Below are 24,483 nucleotides of genomic sequence, written 5' to 3' on the forward strand. Positions count from 1 at the left end.
CACAAGGCATGACTTGTCACTCCACACACAGCAATGATTTCTCCTGCCCCTGCAGGCACTATTCTCCTGACTGCCTTGCTACCTCTGCTCCCGACACCTGGTGAAAATCACTGCCTGTGATTATTCAAGTCATATGCCAGCTAATTCAAAGCACACTTTTTATTCTTTCTCTGTTCAGGTATAGCAGCAGGAACTCAAGGTCCAGATAGGGTGACCAGTTGACCACGTTTGCTAGGGACTGATTGGTTTTCCTAGATTTTGGGACTTTCAGTGCTAAAAAAAGGATGCTCGGGGACAAATAGTTGTTCACCCAGGATCTAGAGGAACATGCTGACCTTAATAGCATCTTCATGTACCTGGGTATTTAAAAATTGCCTTCTCTATGCTCCTTGGTTGTTATCTCAACATCTATCTCATTGCTTTAATTGTTTCATTATGAAATGTCCGTCTCCAGTGAAGACGATGAAACCTCTTGGGGGAGAGTCGAGGATGTGGACCTTGACTTACTCATCTTGGATCCCGGATTTAATGCTTGGCAACTGATTTTGCAGGAGAGACTCAAGTTCCTGTGAGGGAGTCAGGAATTTACTAGTGGGTATTTTAGTAAGACAGGAGCATTCTGTGTCCTGAGAATATTGAGGAGTCATTTCCTGAACCCTGATATGCTCCATCTCTAGGGTCCTTGAAACTTCTTTCAGAAAGCCATTTGGGAGAGAATCAGTTTAGACAGTTATGTAAAAAGAGGAAAGACTGTCAAGTGAAGAATTATAGTGAAAAATAAGAAGAGTGTGTGTGGGATCATAGAAGAATGATTGGTATAATTAGTGTGTTTTTCTTAATTCAAGATGCATGACTACTACGTCAAGGGTACAGTGATTCTCAAGAAAAAAATGGCTGAATCTATTGAAAAAGTTTGGCAACTTGCTCACAAGATATCATATGCAAGTTTCAGCTAGCAATGAAAATGTGAAAGGGTTAATTCCAAACTTACGCAAACCATCCTAGAGAACCGGTGAACAGATAATCCATCTGAATTTATTTTATGAGCCTGAGATAATCTTGCTATCAAACTGGACAAGGGCAGCTGATAAAAATTATATGGCAAACTCACTTATGAACATGGACATACAATTTTTAAACAAAGTATTAGCAAATTGATTGCAACTATATATTAATAATGTCAAGACTATGTTGGGTGTATTCCAGGAATACCAGCAAGGCTTAATATTAGAAAATATCTAAAGTGATTCACCTCCTTAATTCATTGAAAGAGATATACCATAAAATCACTGCATTGATTAAAGAAAAATGTTTGCTAAATTAATTTTTTGAAAGCTAAAAGAAAATATAAAATCTTGAGAAAAAATATATGTAGGCAAGCATTTTAGTAATCTTGGATTTCAGAGGAAGGCTATTTTACACATGACACACAAGCACAGATTGTAATAAAATTAATCCCATATCAAAGACGTTATAAAAATGGGAAAAAGAGGAGTAATTAACTGAAAGAACATATTTGCAATACCTATAGCCAGCAGAAGACTAGGATTCACGATATATTAAATATAAAACCTCTGGGCCATATCCCTGTCTTAGCACTGGCAAGTGAATGTAAACATTTAAGTATTTCTCCCAGCTATAAGAAACAGTGAGAACGTGACATGAACTGAGTCTAGACTGTGTTTGTATCCCCAGACTGTAGCACAGTACCTGGCAAATATCAGTACACAGTCAGTGCTTACTGAATGAATAGAAATGTTAACTGCATAGAACAAACCTACTAACTTCCAGTATGTGTGGTCCATCAAGTACAAGATTCTATGATGTATCCTCTCCAGTGGTTTACAAATAGTCAACCATCCACATCACTCAGGGATTTAGGTTGAAACAATAGTTATTTCAATCTGCTTTAATGGTGTTCTATAGCCTGGGTAACTTAAGCAATAAACATTTATATATTACAGTCCTGGAAAATGGAAAGTCCAAGATCAAGGCATGGGCAGATCTAGAGTCCAGGAAGGGTCCTATTTCTGTTCTGTGAGTTGCATTCTTCTACCTGTATCCTCACATGGCCCAGAGCAGAGATGGTGGAGGGGAGAATGGGAAGCAAATTCTCAGGTGTCCCTTCTCATAAGGGCACTAATCCCATTCATAAAGACTCTACCCTAATAGCGTAATTGCCTCTCAAAAGTCCCACCTCTTAATTCCATCCAACTGGGAATTAGGGTTTCAACATATGGATTTGGGATGGGGGGGTGGAGCACAAACATGCAGTCTGTAACAGCCAACTAGAGATATTTTAAGCAGAAGCAGAAACATTTACTGAAAAGGTAGGGAGTGATTTGCAAATTTCCAGAAAGGCTGGAGAACCAAACACAAATGATAGAAATGAGGAGAAACTTACTAGTCAGAACCACAGTGCAAACAGAGCAATAGACCTAGTCTAGGGGGAACCTGAATGCAAGCATCCCCTCCTACCTGAAATTGCATGCAGGACGCCCACCATGGTGAGGCTACCTCTAGTAATTTTACATTCCTGCCAAGTCTGCTGTCCATCAGAAAATAAAATTATTTACTCCCATCACTAATCCTGATACATTTTTCTGGGCTGATAAGTTAATTTGCAGACCTTAAGTCTCATTTCCCCAGGAGCTTGGAAAGTTAAGTCTGGACCCCTATTAACCTGCAGTGATAGGCAGGGATTATGTAAACATGAGTAAAAGGTTTAAGTTCTGGACAACCAAAAAAAAAAAAAAAAGAAAGGTCAGAAGTCCATTACATAACACTTTCATATTTTGACCACTGACACCTCATTTGCATTCTAGGTCTGAGGGTATACCCAGTTCAGAGAAGAAGAATGGGTTTTCAGACTCCTCTTAAGAATCCAGCCTCAGTAACAACTAGCTATAAGCCCATAGGTTCTCAACATAGATGGCAATTCTTCCCCAGGAAGCATTTGGAAATGTGTGAAAATGTTTTATAAATGTATTGTGAGGCCTTAGTAGAATTTCACATTGGGAGAAAGAAGTGAAGAAACCCGCAGTGCACAGAACACTCGAGGTAGCAAAGAACCGTTGCACTTCCTGTGTTCATACAGTCCCGAGGAGTGTTGGACCCCGTCACCCAGGATGGGGGGCATCTGTCATTGCAGGGCTAGTGCTACACTCCACGTGGGGACCCAGAGCCAAGCCAGCTGGAGCCTTGGGGAAATTCAGAAGCAAACTTCATTATCTGTATCAGGCAAGAAGAAGGGAGACTAGGTTGTGCTGAAAATATTCCCACAACAAGAGGCAAATGTGGATTTGGAACCTGGTCTATCACACTTAAGTTTTTGCCTGAATTAAGGGGACTCTTTTAGAGTAGCTCAGGCCATATGCAACTATAGACCCAAGAAGTCTCTAGACTCATTACTGCTTAACCTACCCCTAGGTGTTGGGAGAAATTTCATCCTCATATGCCCATGTGTGTGCATGTGTGTGTGTATGTGTGTGCGTGTGTGTGTGTGAATACAAGAGTCTCTAGACATTATGTAGCTGTGCTGTGCTGTGCTTACTTGCTCAGTCGTGTCTGACTCTGTGATCCCATGGACTGTAGCCCACCACTCCTCTATTCACAGGGTTTCTTCAGGCAAGAATACTGAAGTGGGTTGCCATGCCCTCCTCCAGGGGACCTTCTCAACCCAGGGATCAAACCTAGGTCTCCTGCATTGCAGGCAGATACTTTACCATCTGAGCCACCAGGGAAGTCCATTATGTAGCTAGGAAGATTTTATTAAATACAGTTCTTTCACATGCAAAGGAGAAGACCTAGCAAGATGGTAGGAGGGGCAAAATAGCATTTAGAATCAAACCCCATACCCACCAGAGATGCTCAGAGGGCTCAAACAAAACCTTGTGCACACCAGGAGATTCCACAGAGACCCAGGCCTGTCTTTGAGTGTTTGAGTGTCTCCTGTGGAGGTACGGATCAGTAGCGGACTGCAGCAGGGGCAGGGGCTCTTGTTGCAGCAGACTTGGGTATGGCATAAGCCCTCTTGGAGGAGGTTGCCATTAACCCCACCATAGAACAGTCAGAACTTACACAGGACTGGGGGAAACAGACTCTTGGAGGGCACAAACAAAACCTTGTGCACACCAGGACCCAGGAGAAAGGAACAGAGACCCCACAAGAGACTGACCCAGACTTGCCCATGAGTGTCCAGGAGTCTCCAGCAGAGGCTTGGGTTGGCAGTGGCCTGCTTCAGGGTCAGAGGCACTAAGTGTGGCAGTGCATGCATGGGACCTTTTGAAGGAGGTCTCCGTTATCGTCATTACCTCTGCCATAGTTTGGCCTCAGGTCAAACAATAGGGAGGGAACACAGCCCCACCCATCAACAGAAAATTGAAGTAAATATTGAGAGCTGGACTATAAAGAAAGCTGAGAGTCAAAAAATTGATGCTTTTGGACTGTGATGTTGGAGAAGACTCTTGAGAGTCCCTTGGACTGCAACGAGATGCAACCAGTCCATCCTAAAGGAAATCAGTCCTGAATGTTCATTGGAAGGACTGATGCTGAAGCTGAAACTCCAATTCTTTGGCCACCTGATGCGAAGAGCTGACTCATTTGAAAAGACCCTGATGCTGGGAAAGATTGAGGGCAGGAGGAGAAGGGGACAACAGAGGATGAGATGGTTGGATGGCACCACAGACTTGATGGACATGAGTTTCAGTAAACCCCGGGAGTTGGTGATGGACAGGGAAGCCTGGCGTGCCGCAGTCCACGGGGTCGCAAAGAGTCGGACACAACTGAGCAACTGAACTGAACTGAGCATGGCCCCACCCACCAGAACAAGACCCAGTTTCCCCCTCAAGACAGTCTTTCCCATCAGGAAGCTTCCTTAAGTCTCTTATCCTTATCCATCAGAGGGCAGACAGAATTAAAACCACAATCACAGAAAACTAATCAAACTGACCACATGGATCACATGAGTTTGAGTAAACTTTGGGAGTTGGTGATGGAAAAGGAAGCCTGGAGTGCTGCAGTCCATTGGGTCACAAAGAGTCGGACATGACTGAGTGACTGAACTGAATTGAATCTACATGCTGGGTTGGGATGTAATTTGTAGCACTCATGCAGTTTTGTTTACAATTGTGGCTAATTTTAGTCACCATGCTATTTATTCTGAATAAGGTATAGATAAATATGTGTAAATATATATATACATATAACATACATATGAACATATGTATATATGTTTATATGTATAAACATATATATGTTTATAAATGTATATATGTTTATATACATATAAACATATATACATACACATATAAACATACATATAAACCCTTCTGCATATATATGGTATTCGTACCCTAAATCTTAGTATTTAAGAGTTTTTCACAACATTATTTATGGAATTGTAAAGTAATTAGAATTCTTAGTTATAACTTACAAAACTCTTTTCCCTAAAGAAGTAATATATAAAAAAAAAGTCATAAAAATAGTAACTGATGTTTATATAGTACTTGAGGGCTAATGGAACATTTTCAAATCTTACACACCAATGAATTACTAATCACACCAATGAATTGCTAATTGTGCAGCTGCAGGTCAAAGGATCAAGTCATGTGAACAGAGCAGAGCATCTTACACAAGTCAGAGCCAAGATCTGAGGCCAGGGTCTTGCATCTTCAAACCTTTGCTCATCACTGCTTGCCAACTTCTTCCACTGACTGTTGTCTTGAAAACCCAGACTTCATTCCTAAAAGGAAAATTCAATGTCTCCTTCCTCTTCAAGGGACAAAACCCTCAAAAATGTTTATTCTTTACTCATTGAGTATCTTGAAACTTGAGGAAAAGAAAACATCATAAAAGTAACAACATGATTAGATTAAAAATTATTACCCTTTTTCCTGTTTACATGCATACATTAGTTGCAGGACAGGGATCCAAGGTGAAACGAGACCATTTAACTTGAAGCAACCAGGATAACAAATACAGATCTATTAAACAGAACACAGGTCATGTCAGTGTATGTAGCAAGCCTTCTTTGATATCTGATAATATCGTGAGCTGGTGGCAATTTGAACAGCACAGGGAAGGTGGAGGATGGAAGAAAACACAATAGCTATATTGATGTAACTTTCAGTAAAACTGATTTTCATACTCCTTAAAGAAAAGCCTATAATAAAAGACAAAATACTGTTCTGATGATAGCAATAGTACTAGTGGTGACTTTTCTATAATTAAGAGGCATGTCTGGAGTCATTTATTGCTTAGATTTGCAAGTATATGTATTTTTAACCATTATTATTATTATTATCACTTAAACAAATACAGCACTGAGACTGGTGACAGCTAATTGACTTGCTTAATATAACTGCGCAGCTTGTAAGGAGCAGAGCTGTAATCCAAACCTGCCTCTCTGGCTCCATACCACGAGTTTTTCAGAATTACTGGCGCACTATCTTTCTTGTCATTTTCCTCTTCACATTAAATAAACTTCCACAAATGTAGAGCCCCTGCCTGTCATATCCTGCAACCTTAGTCACCCTGTCTTATGCCAACAACTTAACTCATTCTATTTCTAGTACTCTTCGTGGCCAGTTAGCAAGGCCAACTTTGTGGCTGGGTAATATTGCTGTTGTTTATTTTCTCAAAGTCCCCAAGTGTTATCTTTGGTCTTTTCAAGTTTGGAAAAAAGAAAACAAAACAAACAAAGCAAGAATTTTGCTCTAAGTATGACATAAAATTCAATTCTCAATTCCTTGATATGTGGGAATCAAGAAGTAATTCTTATTTTTGAAAATGTTCTTATCTTTTAAAATAAAGATTTTGGTCCAAACAAATCAAAAATTTCTGGGTTTTTAGGAGGAAGGTAGTCAGTTATATAAATATTTTGCTAAAGTTAATTTTTAGAATTTTCTCAATTATGATATCCTAATTTTTTTTTTCAATAAGGATAGCTCCTGTGAAGTATCAACAAAAAGCAAACTGAATGTACACAGAGTAAGTGCTTGCTAAGTCACTTCAGCTGTGTCCAACTCTTTGCAACCCCATGGGCTGTAGCCCACCAGGCTCCTCTCTCTGTGGGATTCTTCAGGCCAGAATACTGCAGCGGGTTGTCATGCCCTCCTCCAGGGGAACTTCCTGACCCGTGGATCGAACCAGCATCTCTTGCATCTCTGCATTGTCAGGTGGGTTCTTTACCACTAGTGCTGCCCGGGAAGTCCTATAGACTAAGTAAGAGGCATCAACAACAACAAAAATCAAAATGGTAAAATCCTTGTTGAAAAGATAGCTTCCAGTTACCTTCTCTCTGGATCCTATTATAACAGTATGACTTTCATGTTGCATTTATGTATCATTATCACATTTTCTTGATGCTGGGAAAGATTGAAGGCAAAAGGCAAAAGGGTTGGCAGAGGATGAGATGGTTAGATAGCATCACTGACTCAGTGGACATGAATTTGAGCAAATTTTGAAAGACAGTGGAAGACAGGGAAGCCTGGCATGTTGCAGTCCATGGGGTCACAAAGAGTCTGATATAACTTAGTGATTGAACAATAATAAATCTCATTTTCTAATAGTAAATATTTTATATGATAAATTTTAAAATATGATATAATCATTATATCACAGAATTTAATGTAGAGACCCTGATTTCCTTTTTTAAAAATTTTACTGAAGTATGTTTGTATAATCTCAGATTGACAACAATGTCAGTCAGTTATACATTTACCACTAATTTTTAGATTCTATTTCCATATAGGTCATTAGTGAAAGTGAAAGTTGCTCAGTCGTGTCTGACTCTTTGCTACCCCATGGACTATACAGTCCATAGAATTCTCTAGGCCAGAATACTGCAGTGGATAGCCTTTCCCTTCTCCAAGGGATCTTCCCAACCCAGGGATCGAACCCAGGTCTCCCACATTGCCGGCAGATTCTTTACCAGCTGAGCCACAAGAGAAGTCCAAGAGTACTGAAGTGGGTAGCCTATCCCTTCTCCAGCAGATTTTCCTGACCCAGGAATTGCACTAGGTTCTCCTGCATTGCAGATGGATTCTTTACCAACTGAGCTGTGAGGGAAGCCCCATATTGGTCATTACAGATTATTGAATCGAGTTCCCTGTGCTATACAGTAGGTCCTCCCAATTTATCCTCCCCACTCCATTTCCCCCATTAACTATAAGATTAATCTTATCTTAATCTTAACCATTAGATTGTTTACTGAATCTGTAACTCTATTTCTGTTTTATAAATAATTTTATTTGTAGCACTTTTTAAGATTCCACATATAAGTGATATCATATATTTGTAGAGATCTTGCTTTCTAATAAAGCAAAGTGTTATCTCATAAAGAAGTTTAAGTTATTTCATAAATAATACACTAGATATCAAAAACTTCCCATGGAAGTAGTTTATTGAATTCAATGTGATTTTCAAATCAGCTCTCTCTTAGCAGTCAGATATGATAATCCCCATAAGCACAAATGAAAATTTTTAAGAATAAAGATACCTAGAGGATTTTTTAGCATAACCATACTCGAAAGAAGAGAAAGTGGCCCCTCAAGAATATTTGTATTTTTTTTTAATAATGGGGTTCCGAAGCATCTATATGTTGTTGGGCAGTTAGCAAACACACATAATGACATCAATTTTCCCTCTCCCACTGCAGACTGAAGTGTGATGCTCAGAAATTAATCAGGCTGCAAAGTTAGATGCTTAAGAAGTGTGTCTGAGACCATTTCTCTAGTCTGCTTGGAGGCATTGTGGTTTAAAGTGTTGCCCTAAGGTAATCACCCTCGTTCTCTTTCAAAAATATCCTGGACTGGTCATCTGTGCAATTATCATTTTCACTATCATTCAGTTCAATTCAGTCTCTCAGTCGTGTCTGACTCTGCGACCCCATGGACTGCAGGACGCCAGGCCTGCCTGTCCATCACCAGCTCCCAGAGTTTACCCAAACTCATGTCCATCAAGTCAGTGATGCTATCCAACCATCTCATCCTCTGTCATCTCCTTCTCCTCCTGCTTTCAATCTTTCCCAGCATCAGGGTCTTTTCAAATGAGTCAGCTCTTTGCATCAGGTGGCCAAAGTATTGGAGTTTCAGCTTCAACATCAGTCCTTCCAGAGAACATTCAGGACTTATTTCCTTTAGGATGGACTGGTTGGATCTCCTTGCAATCATTATCACCACTTTAATGATACTGATCATCTTTCACATTGCATCATGTCTAATAATTTAAAGACATGTTCACATGCTTTGTCTGTTTTAATCCCTACAACAGTCCTGTGGGTAGGTGGGGACAAAAGTTGTCCCCATTTGCAAATAAAGAAATTGGGGTTTGTAGCTGCACATTCAGATGAATTTTTGATAAGCAACAGACCTTGGATCCACATTTTTGTGAGCATAATTGTGAGTTTTCCCACTATTTCATACTGCTTTCTTAACTTTCTTGATAATACGTTGACTCTTTGACTTTATGATCTGGTGGGATAACACATTTGAAAACCCCAAACCAGTTGGGAGATTATGTAGTGATACAACACAAATATTAACAGAGATATTTTAAGAGACCCACCCTTGGTTCACAAACTCACATATCAATGCCCAGATGTTTCCTCTTGCTAACCATGCCCTCTTCCTCATCGTTCTGAAGCCCAAAGTCAGCAGCATTTCTTCAATCTTTCTGCATGGGCAGGGCAATAGGAAACTTCTTAAAAATCTTCAAAGAGGCAGCATATTTAAAAGGAAATCCTATGAAAGGAAACACATTTTTAAACAAAGAAGCAAAACTTTTACTTGGCAGTGAAAGATATTAAACACACATATCTTTTTTTTTTTTTTTGCTTTTTCTTAGTTCACAGAATGTAACTATACTAATCTTCACTCATTTAATTTTCACTTCAGGAGTTAAGAGTGCTAATGGATATGAGAGAATTTGGTTCTCTCAGAAATGCTTCAGATTCTGAACAGCAAACTTTCCCCATGTTAACACTCATTTTCTCTATGATGAAATTATGTTCCACAATGTGTCTGAAATGGTACCTTTTAAGGAAAACTGTATCTTGCATTTCCTGGAGAAGTCTGTGGGTTTCATGTCATATAAAACTGGGACAATCTTATGCCCATCAGCAGATGAATGGATAAGGAAGCTGCGGTACATATACACCGTGGAATATTACTCAGCCATTAAAAAGAATTCATTTGAATCAGTTCTAATGAGATGGATGAAACTGGAGCCCATTATACAGAGTGAAGTAAGCCAGAAAGATAAAGACCAATACAGTATACTAACACATATATACAGAATTTAGAAAGATGGTAACAATAACCCTATATGCAAAACAGAAAAAGAGACACAGATGTACAGAACAGAATTTTGGACTCTGTGGGAGAAGGCGAGGGGATGTTTCAAGAGAACAGCATCGAAACATGTATATTATCAAGGGTGAAACAGATCACCAGCCCAGGTTGGATGCATGAGACAAGTGCTTGGACCTGGTGCACTGGGAAGACCCAGAGGGATCGGGTAGAGAGTGAGGTGGGAGGGGGGATCGGGATGGGGAATACATGTAAATCCATGGCTGATTCATGTCAACGTATGACAAAAACCACTACAATATTGTAAAGTAATTAGCCTCCAACTAATAAAAATAAATGAAAAAAAAAAAAAAAACAAAACTGGGACAATCTTAGATCAATGTTTATCTTAAAAAAAAAAACAAAAAAACAACTATTTGACCTTGAAAATGACATTTCTTACACCAGATTCCTCAGTCTTATTGTGTCAGGCTCTGCTGGCCATCTCTTTTGCAGCTAATCAACTCAGCCATTGTATGAACTCAAAAGCTGTCATAGTGCAGATTTAAGTGTATGAGGGGGGGCTGTATTCTAATAAAACTTTATTTACAAAAAACAGATGGCAGGCTAGATTTCATTGGTAAGCCATAGTGTGCCAGCCCTTCTACAGCGGAAAAATATCATCTACTTCACAAGGCTGTTATAAGAATTGCATTGCCTCAGACAAGTGACGTGTGTGATAGAGGATCTGATGTTAAATACTACAGTTAATTTCTTTCCTCTTCCTTTCCAACTCATAAAAGTTCTCTCTGAACCAGTCCTAATGAGATGGATGAAACTGGAGCCCCTTATACAGAGTGAAGTAAGCCAGAAAGATAAAGAACGTTACAGCATACTAACACATATATATGGAATTTAGAAAGATGGTAACGATAACCCTATATGCAAAACAGAAAAAGAGACACAGAGGTACAGAACAGACTTTTGAACTCTGTGGGAGAAGGTGAGGGTGGGATGTTTCAAAAGAACAGCATGTATACTATCTATGGTGAAACAGATAACCAGCCCAGGGGGATGCAAGAGACAAGTGCTCTGGAACTGGGAAACCCAGAGAATCGGGTGGGAGAGAGAGGGATGGGAGGGATCGGGGAAAGTGGTAAATCTATGCTGATTCATATCAATGTATGACAAACCCACTGAAATGTTGTGAAGTAATTAGCCTCCAACTAATAAAAAAAGAAAAAAAAAAAAAAAAGTTCTCTCTGAGTGAGACAGCAGAGGGCCCTTACAGAAGGGCCTGCTAGTGGTTGCTACTTCTTATCTGTGGCAAGTCTTTTCACTTTTGTTGTTTCCTTTTCCTTTTAATGTGTTGGGAGAAAAAATGTAGGGAGCTGAAGATACTGAGTTACTAATTCAACAAATTTATGAAAAAATTTGAACTCTATTTGATGTCATTTCCCTCCACATTCGTGACTTTAAAAATGTTACTTAAGAACAGCTCTTTAGTGACATTCAATACAGACACATAAGGAAGCCTGTGGTTGGGGCCAAAGGTCCAGGTAACAGCTGTGCCTCTTTGTTTGAGTAACCATAATAATGAATAATCAGCCTCAGAGGCATTTACTATTTTAAACTTGACCTCTTGTTCCTGCATTTTCTGTCCTCCCTCACCCTCATCCAAGAGCAGTCACCAGACCTGCCCCTTCACTTCTCTGAAGTGGTGTAGTCTTCTTTAGAGCTTGTCCTCTTGACCTCAAGTTAGCAATTACTTTTTTAATGTTCTTACATATCTCATTTGCGTATGTTTTTTTTTTCTCAAGTACCTTTAGTGCATTAATATAAAAGACATATTACCCTAATACACTAAAATACAGCCGAAGTAAAAATGCACCAAGATTGCAATCAAGTGACTCCAGTTCAAGGTCTGACTGTATTGCTAATTACTTGCCTGCACTTGAGCAGATCACTTCCCCAGAATGAGCATCAAGCTTCTCATTTGTGACTAGATATAGGAATAGCTGCTCTTAGAAATATCAGCAACCCAAGATATACAGATGATACCACTTTAATGGCAGAAAGAGAAACTAAAGAGCCTCTTGATGAGGGTCTAAGAGGAGAGCAACAAACCTGACTTAAAACTCAACATTCAAAAAACTAAGATCATGGCATCCAGTCCCATCACTTCATGGCAAATAGAAGGGGGAAAAAAATGGAAACAGTGACAGGTTTTCTCTTCTTGGGCTCCAAAATCACTGTGAAAGGTGACGGTAGGCATGAAATTAAAAGATGCTTGCTCCTTGAAAAGAAAGCTATGACAAACCTTAGACAGCATATTAAAAAACAAAGATATTATTTTGTTGACAAAAGTATATATAGTCAAAGCTATATTTTTTCCAGTAGTCATGAACAGATGTGAGAGTTGGACCATAAAGAAGGCTGAGCAGAAGAAATGATGCTTTCAAACTGGTGCTGGAGAAGACTCTTGAGAGTCTCTTGGACTTCAAGGAGATTAAGCCAATCAGTCATAAAGGAAATCAATCCTGAATATTCATTGGAAAGACTGATGCTGGAGCTGGAGCTCCAATACTCTGGCCACCTGATGCAAAGAGCCAACTCACTGGAAAAGACCCTGATGCTGGGAAAGATTGAAGGCAGGAGGAGAAGGGAAGGACAGAGGATGAGATGTTGGATGGCATCACTGACTCAATGGACATGAGTTTGAGCAAACTCCAGGAAATAGTGAAGGGCAGAGAAGCCTGGCGTGCTGCAATCCATGTGATCACAAAGAGCTGGACACTACTTAGTGACTGAACAACAACTTCTCTAGATTTCTTGTATGAATAAAATGTATACTAGCTATGAAAGCAAACAAGTTACTTGTAATTTATTTCTTTACTGAAGCTGTTATTAAAATAAAAATAATAGCTGTACATTAAATAGACTTATAATGGAATAGGAAATATGCAAGGCATTGTTAATAAGTTTATTTATTAATATTCATAACAAATATGTGAAGTAATTATCTTTCTTTCCATTCTACAGATGAAAAAATTAAGTAGCCCGGTGAAAAGACAACATGTCCAAACCTCGTAGTTAGTGAACAAGCCGGGATTGAAACTCTGGAATTTTGGACTCCAGAGTTCTTTCTCTTAACCAAAATAGAGCTTGAAGTGATACTAAAGTTTACTTTTTTTATCAAACCAGAGAAGACCTATGCATTCTGCATTTACCTTAAACAATAGTTTAAAGTTTAAATTTAAAAAGTAACACTATATAAGTTTCTTCTTTCATCATATTTTATTCTAAAAAATATATAAACCGTATACAGATAATTTCAAAGGGATGTTTTCAAATATCACCAGGATATGATCTGGGCCATAATTTCTAAATATAATTTTATAAAAAATGGTTATATCAAATAGAAAAAATATATAAGCAATTATATGGCAAATTTGAATGATGAAATTGAAAGATTAGAACTAATATGGATAAAGAAAGAGAGAAAAGAAAGAAAAAATTTAAAGAAAAAATATTTGATCTTTAGGAATACTTATAAATCTTGATCATAAACTATGCTATAATATAAGCCTCTTTTCTTTCTGTATTGAGGTATAGTTGACTTATAGTACTGTATCAGTTTCAGATGTATAACACAGTAATTAGATATTTATATACGTCACAAAACGATCACCATGATAACCCGTGTGTACTGTTGCTTCAGCTGTGTCCGACTCTTTGCGGCCCTATGGACTGTAGCCCACAAGGCTCCTCTGTCCATGGGATTTTCCAGGCAAGAATACTAGAGTGGGTTGCCATTTCCTTCTCCAAGGGATCTTCCCGACCCAGGGATCTAAGCCACATCTCTTACGTCTCCTGTATTGGCAGGTCGGTTCTTTACCAGTAGAGCTATCTCACCATGCAAAGCTATTGCAGTGTTATTGACCATATTCCCTATGCCGTACAGCCAATCCCGGTGACATTTATTTTATACCTGGACATTTGTATGTCAACTTCCCTCACTTATTAATATTTTATCAATACCTGTGATCCCATCTCATCTCGTTATCTTCAGCTTGTTCTCTATGAGTCTCTTACTATTTCATTATGAACGTTCCTTTGTTTTTGCTTCCATGTCTTGCCGGGCCTGCCGGCTAGATGAACAGGTCAAGGACGCAATCACCAGTGCACCTGAGAAATAAAAGACTAAGAAAGATGGGGTTGAGAGGGACGGAGTCAGCTTGTGACTGATTCCGACGACTTTATTGAGGCGTAACATACATATATATACTAACAGGATTCACCAAATTTTAGATCAAAGACTTGTATACGTGCAGAACTGCAGATACTAGTTTTAGGAGTTTATCTTAACTCCAGCAGAGCATGGCACCAGCATCTTACAATCAGGTAAAGACTACCTAGACATAAGCCATTCACAGGAGCCCGATAATCTTATCAGAGTCAGGAAAATAGGCAAATGGTGGCTGCAGCGATTTCCTTGAGGGAGGTGAGAAAGGCCAATTTGCACTTTAACAAATCAGGGGTGGCGGGACAGAGAGGGACCTTTTGATCTCTCTCAGGGCCGAGAAGGGGCCTGAGCAGTCAGGCCGGCTCCCCGCATCTCCCCCTTTTCTTTTGACTAATGGCCATTATATCTCCCTCGAAGGAAATGGCCGCGTTTGCAAACGGGAAAACATCAGCAATCTTTTATTTATCATCTCAGATATGCATTGACAAATGCAAGGGCCAAAACACAGCAATAACAATATGCATATAATGATGAAAATTATAGATTTCCACCAACCACTATGAAACCAGGCAGATATCTGACTCCAAATGCTGGAGTCAGAAAAATCCATAGCGGCTACTTGTTGTTTCATATCTTCTAAAGCATCAGAAACATTTGAGGAATAATCAGGAATATATACACAACACTCCATTTTTATTAAGGCACATGTTCCCCCTTGAGAGGCTGTTAGAATATCCAGAGCCATACGATTTTGTAGAACTGCTTTTCTCATCTGTTTTTGTTCTTCATTAAGAGCCTCTAAAGCTCTTCTAGTATCTGTCAAAGCTTGTTTTGTAAAATTGTTCAAAGCCTCTACCCTGAGCATAATATCAGTGGCTCCTAAAGAGGGCACAAAAATTGAGGCTAAATAATCATACCAATGAAACATACCAATGAAAAACAGAGCGTGACCACCGGGCTTTAACATAAGGTAAATTAACAGGTTGACTAATTTTTTGCTTATGAATTCTCCCAGGGGCAAACACAAACCCTAGGGTACATCTCCCCACCCATCCTACAGGGAGCCAGGGCCAAAGGTTGTATCCACAAATCCATCGAGTGTTATTTGGGGCTACCCATCTTATACCAGGGCTATTTTCCCAATCTGTCCCTGGCCAAATAACAGACTTGTTGACAATAAACGTTACATCCATTACAGTCTTACATTTGTGGGTAGGCAATAGTCCCATATGTTTCATGTGATATCCTGGAAATTCTCGGCCTCCAAATGTTGGTACATGAGTCTTTTGCTCCCAGCAAATGTCAGCAGGGGTCAGTAGCTGTCCTTTTTCAGGGGTCATCCAGAAATATTCGTCCCAAACTTGGTAGTAGTCACCCTCAAATCGATTAAAATCATTGGGAGAAGAAACAGATCTATTTTCGTAATATAAGTACGCATTAACAATTTCCTGATAACTTTGTGTTACATTAAAATAAAAAGAAGAAGCGTGTAAAGGATCAGAGCATCGAGAATCTATATCAAAATTAACTGTAATTAAGCTTCGATGTTTCTTCTGATATTCTTTTAAAAAATCACATAAAGCCGAAGTTTTATTTTTTGGAAAGGGAAGCACCCACCAGGGTAATCCTTCTGTAACCGATAAAGGCATGCTTGTGCAGACCCAGCAGGCTGTTTCATTGTAAAAATCAGCATAAGAATGAGCCCAGGAAACGAAAGCATTGGCTTCAGCCTGAGGGAAGGCTTGATTCATTATCGCGCATGCCAAAGCGAGGGCGATATAAGCCAGCGCATATCGAGGTTGGGCCGTCTCTGCAGCCATCCTCCTTGCTTGAAGGATAAACTCATGCATCTGCTGATTTGTCGGGAGAAGATTCCTCTGCTGTAAAGTCAGCCGACCTAATTGCTGATTCAGTAATCTCCTCCGTCTGGCGTACCAGCCTTTCCGGGAGCCAGCGCGGTGCTTCGGCATCCTGTGGAAAAACACATACATGACCCCTCCCCCAAATTAACACAGGATCTGGGCCATGCCAGTTATTATCCAGCGGGTCTTTCCACAAGACCATCGGCTTTCTGCTGGAAATCTGAGGGTCCCAAAATCTCTGCGCAGCTGAATGTCCTTCTTTATCTAAAATTAAAAAATTTAAAATATATAAAGCGTGATTAAGGTAATTTCTGGGTAGAAGGGGATAGAGCTCCCCCCTCTGTATTTTTTGAAGCTGTAGTTTCAAAGTTTGATTAGCACGTTCCACGATGCCTTGACCCTGTGGATTATAAGGAATGCCTGTTTTTAGGGTGATAGAAAAAGAGGAACAAAAATTTTTGAAGGCAGAGGAGACATAGCCGGGGCCATTATCAGTTTTTATAATCTTTGGCGTGCCTAAAATGGAAAAAGCATAAAGACAATGTGAGATAGAATGTTTTGCGGCTTCACCAGTCTGTAAGGATGCCACAATATATCCTGAAAAGGTGTCAATAGATACGTGAACGTACTTTAAACGACCAAAGGAAGGGACATGAGTGACATCCATTTGCCAAAGATGATTCGGTAGAAGCCCGCGAGGATTAACGCCAAGATGTGGAACTGGAAGAAACTTAGGGCAAACAGGACAAGATTTAACAATTTGTCGTGCAGTCTCTCGAGGGATTTGAAACTGCAAACGAAGAGTGTTACTATTCTGGTGATGTAGCGCATGTGATTGCTGTGCTGCTTCCACCTGTGAAAGAAAAACTCTAGTGTGAGAATCAGCCATCTGATTTCCCATAGATAGAGGTCCAGGAAGCCCAGTGTGGGCACGTAAATGTCCAAAGAAGCAGGGTAAAGTGCGCTGTTGCAGCAGAGACTGAATTGAACGTAACAAATGTTGAATGTTAGAATTCACAGTAGAAATAAAGGGAACAGTTTCTATATATTGCAAAGCATGAGCAATGTATTTGCTATCAGTAAACAAATTAAAAGACTGTGAGGAATATTGTGAGCATACTTTATGGACGGCTGAAAGTTCTACTTCTTGAGCCGATGTATAGTTCGTCTGCCAGGAGAAAGGGGTATCATTAACCACAAAGGCAGCAGTTCCATTGGAGGATCCATCAGTAAAGATCGTAAGAGCATCTTGAATAGGAACATTAGAAACATTCTTTGGAAAAATAAATGAATGCTGGCTGGCAAAATGCAAAAGTTTATCAGAAGGTAAATGATTAATAATTTGACCTGTAAAGGAGGAAAAGGCCAAAGCCCACGAGTCATTAAACTGAAAAAGCCATTCCTGCTGTTCTTTGGTATAGGGCACATAAATGTAAGCAGGATCGGCTCCCAACATTTCTCTGGAAAGACGCCTTCCTTTGGCAACGAGGAGGCTAATGAAATCAAAAAAAGGAGTAAGAACTTTTGAAGGCGATACAGGTAAATGGATCCACTGTAAGGGAGCATTTTGATTTAACACTGCCGTCGGGGTATGTTTAGAGGGAACACATATAGTCCCCATGGTTGAGAAAAATCACAGTAGGTAGCAAAATGCTGAGAGAGGGCCTTTTCAACCAATGCCAGAGCAGCTCGCCCTTCATCATTTAATATTCTGGGAGAGGAAGGATCGGTAGGTCCTTTTAAAATATCAAACAAAGGTTTCAATTCTCCAGTAGTCAATTTTAGATAGGGACGGATCCAATTTATGTCCCCTAATAATTTCTGAAAGTCATTTAAAGTCTTCAGATTATCTTTTCGAATCTGAAGTTTCTGCGCTCGAAAGGTCTCTCTCTCTAGCCTAAACCCCAAATAAGAAAACGGCAGGGATCGTTGTACTTTTTCAGAAGCAATTTGCAATCCAAATTTAGTCAATTGAAGCAATAGCAGGTCATACGCTTGCAAAAGAATACCCTCTATACAATGAGCAAGTAAAATGTCATCCATATAATGAACTAAATAAACTTCAGGATAAGCCTTTCGAACGGGATCAATCGCCTGATCAACAAATTTTTGACAAAGTGTGGGGCTGTTAGCCATACCCTGCGGAAGAACTTTCCAATGATATCTTCGTGCAGGCTGTTTAAAATTTGTGGAGGGGATGCTAAAAGCAAAGCGATGACAATCATTAGGGTGCAGGGGTATCGTATAAAAACAATCTTTTAAATCTATAATTATTTTATAGGTTGCACGTGGTATCCCAGCAGGTGAGGGCAAACCGGGCTGGAGTGGTCCCATAACCACCATGGTCTCATTAACTTTTCGAAGATCTTGAAGCAATCTCCATTTGCCAGATTTCTTTTTAATAACAAATATAGGGGAATTCCAAGGTGAATTAGAAGGCTCAATATGTCCTAAATGCAATTGCTCCTGTACCAACTGCTCAGCTGCAGCAATCTTTTCTTTGGTCAGGGGCCACTGATCAACCCAGACAGGCTCATCAGTTTTCCAACTGATTGGGTCTGCATGGATTACAGGAGAATCAGTAGCCCCCATTAAAAACACCCCAGTCCAGATCTGAACGGTTTTGATTCGGGCAATATGGGTTGAGTAATTCCTTGATTATCTTTTCCTAGCCCCTGTTGAGGGAGGAGTCCTTGGTTTAACATCATGTTAGAAACAATTTTATTAGGGGCAAACATATAAACTCCCATTTGTTGCATAACATCTCTTCCCCATAAATTGACCGGGAGATGAGGGAGAATAAAGGGCTGAAAATCTCCTTCATGTCCCTCAGAGTCCCTCCAATGCAGGATGCGGCTACTCTGCTGTGGACTTTGAGACTGTCCTATTCCCCTCAAGGTGGAGTAAGCTTCTTGTTTGAGCCAATGTTGAGGCCAATGCTCCTCAGCTATAACTGATACATCTGCACCAGTATCTAAAATTCCTGAAAATTTTTTATTCTCAATAAAAAGGTCGAGTTTAGGCCGTTCAGCAGAAATAGACTGCACCCAATATACATCAGATGAACCAAAACCATCAGTATTGCGCTCTCGTCTAGAGGCAACTTTCCCCTCCATGTGAAGAGGCAACAGAACTAACTGGGCTATTCGTTGATTTGTGGGAATACTGATTATATTTAAAGGCGCATGAGCCATAATTTTGAGTTCTCCCATATAATCTGCATCAATTACTCCAGGGGATACCGATAAGCCTTTCATGGTCCAACTACTTCTGCCAATAATTAAGCCTACAGTTCCTTTTGGTAAAGGCCCGAAAACTCCAGTGGGAATGGCTTGCATCCCCATCTCAGGTGTTAGTACTGTGTAGGCGGCGGCACACAAGTCCAATCCTGCGCTGCCTGGGGTAGCTCGGAGGAGGCTCTTAATATCGGGCCGGTTGGGTTGGGCTGAAGTTCGTTCTGAAGTGCCCCATAACACTGTTTCGGGGCCTGGGGCTGGCCCCTCACCCAGTTTCCCGACTGTGACGGAAGAGGTTTGCCATCCACATCTGTCTTAGATCTGCAGTCTCTAGCCCAGTGTTTTCCTTTCTTACATCTAGGGCATACATTAGGATTTTTGGTGCTATCTACGTTGTTTTTCTTAGGGCATTGTGCCATGCGGTGTCCCAATTGTCTGCATGAGAAACAACTGCCAGGAGGCCCTCCCTTCTTTACACTATTCTTGTTCTTAGTTTGTTGATATAAAACTTCCTGGATAGTTTTTCCCTGGATAGCAGCAGCCATAGACAATCCCTGAAGATAGGAAGGGCCGATGTCAGCACAAATTCTTACATAATCTGCTAAACCTCCCTTTTTCCTATAAGGTCTTAAAGCAGCCTGACAAGCAGTATTAGCATTCTCATATGCCATCTGTTTAGTTAAAATAGTTCCGGCTTCCTCATCTCCTATAATTTTTGACACTGCCTCCAGAAGTCGAGCGACGAAATCCTGATAAGGCTCGTCAGGCCCCTGCCGGATTTTTGATAAGTCCTCAGCCTTTCTATTCGAGGCAGGGAGCCTTTTCCATGCCTTTAGGGCTGCCTCATTGATTTGTGGATAAGCTTGTTCAGGGTAGGTCAATTGTTGATTAAGGTCTCTAAATTGTCCTTCCCCCATTAGCATGTCAAAAGTAACCTGCAGCCTATTACGGCGGTTACGGTCTTCAATGACGCCACAGACCTCCCCGTATTCTGAGCGCCACAAGAGATAATCACCTCCTGAGAGACAGGCTCGCGCAACTGCCTTCCAATCATTAGGAGGCAAGTATTGAGATGACAGACTTTCAATTATGGCTAGAGTAAACGGCGCAGTAGGCCCGTATTGAGCGCAAGCTTGTTTCAGTTCTTTCAGTTGTTTAAAAGGCAGAGGCTCATGATACCTCCGATGATTAGCATCTTGAAAAACAGGGAAAATCATAGAATATCCCTCAAGATTTTCACCCTGTTCTCGGGCTGTTTTCACAGCCATTTGTAGTGGTGAAAGTACTGGCCTTTTTAGGCTAGATGGAACATATACTGGCGCTGTTGGAATCAAAGGCGCTTCTGCGAGAGGAGGGGGAGGGAGCGGGACGGGCGGCGGCAGCGGGTCAGGATCTAAACCGGCTATAACAGATGGCGTTTTAGAATGCAACGGCCTAGTTGTATTTATGGGCGATAAGTCTAGTTGTTCCATTCTCTGAGATATGGATGTTAGCATCTCTCTAAGTTCAGAAAAAGGGGAGCCTTGGTCTTTATTCTTTTGTTGAGTTACTATAAAGGCATCCCATCCTTCTTTGTCATGCTCAAAAGTCTGCTCTTTTAAATCGTCTTCCTCATCAGGAGAAAGTTCTGAATCTGAGTCTTGTTCTAGAGCAGTAGTCTCATTATCATTTTTTCTGGAACCTGAAACAATTGGGGAGTCATATATGTGCTCCGCTACCCGTTGGGGGGCACCTGAACACTTGGGTGCTATAAATTTCAAGGCTGTTTCAAATTTCCTACTCTCGTGTTCTGGGTTTAAACAATCTCTTATTAGAGTCCATAGAGAATAAGCATCAAGAGGAACTTTGTCTGGTCCACAGAGGGTATAAACTGTTTGAATTTGTTCTCCCACCTTTATCCAAGTTTCAAGGCTAATAGTTCCTTGCTCTGGGAACCAAGGACAAGTTTCCTCCACAAAGACAAGAAATCTTTCTAGTTTCTGTTTAGAGACAGAAATTCCTCTAGCTTTTAGCATAGTTTTTAACATAGAAACAAAGAACTGTCTACTATTACTTTGCCCCATAATTTTTACTCTCAACTATACCCTCTCCACCCACAGTTTTCCAACGATACCTGAATAGGTGAGGCTTTCTCCCGGGATCACTTTCAATATTTTTGGGTGGCTGTGCTCTGGGATCCGCCCACGTCCCTCGTTCTGGCGCCACTTGCCGGGCCTGCCGGCTAGATGAACAGGTCAAGGACGCAATCACCAGTGCACCTGAGAAATAAAAGACTAAGAAAGATGGGGTTGAGAGGGACGGAGTCAGCTTGTGACTGATTCCGACGACTTTATTGAGGCGTAACATACATATATATACTAACAGGATTCACCAAATTTTAGATCAAAGACTTGCATACATGCAGAACTGCAGATACTAGTTTTAGGAGTTTTATCTTAACTCCAGCAGAGCATGGCACCAGCGTCTTACAATCAGGTAAAGACTACCTAGACATAAGCCATTCACAGGAGCCCGATAATCTTATCAGAGTCAGGAAAATAGGCAAATGGTGGCTGCAGCGATTTCCTTGAGGGAGGTGAGAAAGGCCAATTTGCACTTTAACAAATCAGGGGTGGCGGGACAGAGAGGGACCTTTTGATCTCTCTCAGGGCCGAGAAGGGGCCTGAGCAGTCAGGCCGGCTCCCCGCACACATGTAAGCAAAATCACATGACATTTGTCTTTTTCTGACTGACTTATTTCACTTAGCATAAGGTAAGGTCCATCTATGGTGCTGAAAATGGCAAGATTTTATTCTTTTTTATGACCATTTTAATTATAATGTGTTTTTAGTGTGGACCTCTTTGGGTTCATCTTGTTTGGGACTCTCTTTACTTCCTGAACCCAAATGTCTGTTTTCTTTCCCAGGTTAGGGAATTTTCAGCTATCTTTTCTTGAAATAAATTTTCTGCTCCTTTCCTTCTTTCTTTCTGGGACTCCTATAATGCACAAGTTAGTACATTGGATGCTGTCCTGCATGTATCTTATAAAAAGTGAAAGTCGCTCAGTTTTGTCCAGCTAAACTTTGTGACGCCGTGGACTACAGCCCACCAGGCTCTTGTCCATGGAATTCTTCAGGCAAGAATGCTGGAGAGAGTAGCCATTCCCTTCTCCAGGGGATCTTCCTGACACAGGGGTTGAAACTGGGTCTCCAGCATTGCAGGTAGATTCTTTACCATCTGGGCCAGCAAGCATGCCTCTTAAGCTATCTTTAATTTCTTTTCTTTTTTTCTGTTCAACTGGTGTGACTTCTGCTACTCTCTCTTCCAGTTCACTGGTCTGTTCCTTTGGACATCTAATATACTGTTGATTTCTTCTAGAGTATTTTTTAAATTTCAGTTATTGTATTCTTCAACTCAGTTTGATTCATCTTTATATTTTCTAAATCCTGTTAAAATTTTTACTGTATACTTTTTCTGAATTTGATGAACATCTTTATGATCCTTACCTTGAATGATGTATAATATAGATTGTTTTTCTCTACTTCACTTAGTTTTTTTTCTGGAGTTTTTGCTTTGTTCCTCGTTTTGGAACATATTACTCTATTTCTTCTTTTTGCCTGCTTCTTTGTGTTTATTTCTACTTGTTAGGTAGACTAGTTACATTTTCCAAGTGTGGAGAATTGGCCTTATGTACAAGATGTCCTGTGCAGTCTGGCAACATAGTTCCCTCTAGTCACCAGAGCTATATGCTTTAAGGGTGCCCCCTACATGGGCTGCATGGGCCCTTCTTTTCCTTTGGAGTGATTATTGTGGGTGCACAATATGTTGTTCTCATAGATAGTCACCCTGTGAATAGCTGTAATTTTGGTATGCCCATGAGAGGAGGTGAGCTCCGTGTCTCCCTACTCTGCCAGCTGGACATACCTCTAACCTATTTTATTTTCTAAAAGATAAAAATCCCATGGATGATGTCTTCTAAGGACAGTGGAAGCTGAATTAGAAATTAAAAGAAAACTAAAATGTATTATTTAAAAATCCAGTGAGAGACACAATATCAAAGGAAATTACAAAATATGTTGATCAGAATAATGCAAAAACATAGCAAATGAAAATTTGCAATATGCAGTTAAAATGGTATCAGAGAATAAGTATAGGTCCTAAACCAAAAAGTAGAGGTAGGTGAAGAAGAAGGAGGAAGAAAGAGGAGAGGAAGAAGGAAAGGAAGAGAAAAGAGAGAGAGAAAAAGTAAAAGCTATTGTTCAGGGGTCCTTCTAGGGACAGAGACAAGGAAAAATAGGAAAGAACATAAGACATGAGGGTCACTTTTTATGTTTTACGAGCTTTCTCATGTTCCAAGGGGAGAGTGGGGTTGTAGAATGTGCTGCTCAGAAACGTTAACTGACATTCTCGAAAACATGTGGCTCTTATTAGTTTAGTGTTTAACCTAGATCTTCTGACCTCCCAATAAATTTGAACATAATTTAATGGCCCTCTCCAAAATCATAAACATTTGTGTAAAATATACATAAATTTATTATTCTAATTATGCATTAATTAAGAATAGATCTATGTGCAAGTATTCCTACTACTGATAGATATCAAGCAAAGTGTTTGTTCTTCCTTTTCTTTAAAGACTGTGGATTTTATTTTTTTCCATTCTTCACCTGACTCTGTAGAGAACTCATAAAAACATTAGGAGTTGAAGTGAAACATAGAAGGAAATTGAAATTGGCATAAAGCTAAATGAACATACATTAGCCTTTAAAGTGTCTTTATTAGCAATGAGCCTTTCTGACTTTTCAATTGCTTAATGAACTGTGCTTACTCTTGCTGCAGTAAGGGTCCCAGGGTACTGAGTTACAGGGAAACCC

Source organism: Cervus canadensis, chromosome 26 (assembly GCF_019320065.1).
Source record: "Cervus canadensis isolate Bull #8, Minnesota chromosome 26, ASM1932006v1, whole genome shotgun sequence".
Taxonomy (NCBI): domain Eukaryota; kingdom Metazoa; phylum Chordata; class Mammalia; order Artiodactyla; family Cervidae; genus Cervus; species Cervus canadensis.